This window comes from Globicephala melas, chromosome 14 (genome assembly GCF_963455315.2).
Source record: "Globicephala melas chromosome 14, mGloMel1.2, whole genome shotgun sequence".
Lineage (NCBI taxonomy): Eukaryota > Metazoa > Chordata > Mammalia > Artiodactyla > Delphinidae > Globicephala > Globicephala melas.
Window position 1 is genome coordinate 47,991,734 of NC_083327.1, and position 2,766 is coordinate 47,994,499.

Here is a 2,766-nt window from a genome sequence, read left to right on the forward strand (position 1 = left end):
ACTTAATCTCTGAGAACTCATGTGAATCTTGACTATTTTGCAAATAATATTGTTTCATTTACTTTCAATTAATAATTTGATTAGCCTGCTTGATAACGGTTCTTTGTTTTTTATTTGAAAATCTAGAGCATGGACAGCTTTTATTTTTTCTTTTGGCAGACTTCCAAAATGTATTCTCTTATTCTCCATTCCAAAGTGCCCAGGAAATCTCAATGAACTCTCTAACAGTCCTCTCACGATTTGGTAAAGTATATGCTTTTTTTTAATGATTGTTTGGGGGATAGACAACAAGCAAACTTCAGGGGCTAAACTGCTTCTCAAAGATTAAAATTAAAGCAAGTTTTGGTTTCTTCTAAGAATGAAATAAATATAAGAATTTTTACAAACATAAACAATGAATACATGGATCAGCTAGAAGGTGAATATGCCCCATAATCAGGGGAAGGGTTAAATATTGAGTGAGAGTCAGAGAGATGGGTCACAGGAATCACTTGGCAATACGAAACAGTGAATGTACATTTTGACATATTGTGTCAATGAAGCTGCACGGACATGACAGTATCAAAATGGAAATGTCAAAGTTCTCACTTCAGGAGCTTGCTGTGGGAATGTGGGAGTAGTAGCCTGGCCTATCAGAGTGTGAGTCTACTGTTCAATTGTGATTCTCCTTTAACAACCAGGTATCAGTTGAATAAATAAACCTTTGAAACAGATTGCATATATTTGCGAATATGCAGTTCAGCTTTGTGGCAAAAGGCATCAAAATGCCTGGCACCATGTATCAGTAACTTTTCAAACATTTTTATTCCACAGTGATGTCAATACAATCTCTCAAATTAACATTTTCATATGTCATCTCTTTTGGGTGAACATGGTTACCATGTCAGTGTGACTAGAGAAGAGAGAAAGAAGTGGGAAGGCTAAAGCATTTGCAGTTTATAAATACTTGAGTTTGAAAAGTACCAAATGCCAGCCATTTGTGACTGCCTTATGACACCTAACATTTCATTTTACCCTGAAAAATTACCCCAACTTTCATTTCCCATGAAGGGAGAAAGAGGACTAAAACTAATTAGTATTCGCAAAACAGACTCTTCCATTCTAAGTGGCCTAAGCTTTATTATTTGAAACATTTAAAACCAGACTCCACAAAGTGCAAAATAATTCTTATTATGAAACAAACCTGTATCAATAGGGGGTAAGAGGATCAACTAGGTGGGCCCTCTTCTCCCTCCTGATCCTGCTCTTAAGATCCCTAAAGATGTTCTGTTGTAAAATTAAATTAGTACTTTTGTTACTGGAAGGGGGATCCCCTCTAGGGCACGAGAGTAGGCTCTTGTCTAACACTCGGAAATGAACTGTCCAAGGAGACACATGTACTGACAAAGCAAAAGACTTTATTGGGAAGGGGTGCTCGTGTGGAGAGCAGCAGTGTCACGGAACCCAGGAGGACTGCTCTGCGACGGGCTCGCAGTCTCAGGTTTTATGCTAATGATTTAGCTTTCCGGGTTGTCTCTGGCCAATCATCTTGCTTGTGCCCATATCTGGTCTGAGTTTCCTGGTGGCGCGCGCATCTCTCGGCCAAGATGGATTCCAGGGTGAGGGTTTTTGGGAGGCTGGCCTATATCCTGGGCTGGCGTCTCCTCCCTCTCTTGGCCCCTCCCGAATTCTCCCGGTTAGTTTTCAGTGGCAGCACCATGTTCCTAATCCGGGCCTCCTGTGGTGAGACAGCGCGCGCAAACGGTTATTATCATCGTGCCTGGTCAAGGCAGGCCGTTTCGGTGAACGGTTCCCTAACACTCTCAGGTAGGAAGAACATTGGGTTAGAGTTTTTCTTTATGATACATTACTTTGTGGGATTTGCTCTGCGAGAAAGCTTAATTGTTTTTTCCATAACAGTTTTTCTCTAGCATTCTAGCTCCAGGGAGAGAACTTAAAATAGGAGGGAGACTTTGTGGGAGATTATATAGAAGCTCCCCCAAATATACATAATGAATATGGAGTAGCTGGGCTAAGAACACTCTTTTCCCTTCCAGTTAAAGAGTAAAGATTTTCTTTTTATTCAAATGACAACTAATGTTTTGTCAGGGTTAAAATCCTTCAATATGTTAGTGTGACAGCTCTTTTAGAATTTGTCTAGCAGGTTTTCCGGTCCGCACTGGAAAACCCCTCGTGAAGAAAAAAATCCTTCAAAATGTTGACTCACCATTATATTCTCTCCTTCAGTACACAGTTCAACAGTTTGGCATTTTTTTCTCATTCTTTACGGACTTCAGGTGACAGTAGCAAAGCAAGATGGTGCTGAGGAGAGGCGTGGGGGTGGGTCTAGGTGTTACCATTGTGGAAGGAAAATAAAAAAGGAGTCAGTATCTCTAAGAGAGCTCTGTAAAATGGAGCCAGGAGGCTGCTGAGGAAGTGTGAGCTATGCATGGCTCAACCTGGAAGGAATCTGACCTTTTGACCACTGATTGTCCTAACAAAGTCATCCAGAAGGTCTGCCAGAAACTCAAGGTATGGATTGGACCCTTACCCTAAAATAACTCAAGGTAGCCTATCTGCTTATTGTATCCCTCCCCCAAATAACTCATCATTCCTTAAGGATAAATACTTCCTGACTTGTGTCAGAGTCAATCACCATTTTCACGGGGCAACTCTAATAACCTTGGGACTTTTTGCCTTTATAAGCCCCTGACTCTTCCTCTTCCCCAGAACACTTTCAGTCTTACTGAAATCTGTGTCTTACTGGAATCTGTGTCTCCTGAATTG

The 2,766-nt window shown here is 41.0% G+C and overlaps 1 non-coding gene across 1 annotated transcript; it reads left to right on the forward strand.

Annotated features, from left to right (window-relative positions):
• The first annotated feature begins 2,109 nt into the window (after positions 1 to 2,109).
• LOC115851567 (U7 small nuclear RNA) lies at positions 2,110 to 2,171 on the forward strand. The gene has a single exon (XR_004038845.1). It is a non-coding gene; the product is annotated as a U7 small nuclear RNA (small nuclear RNA).
• Positions 2,172 to 2,766: the final 595 nt, after the last annotated feature.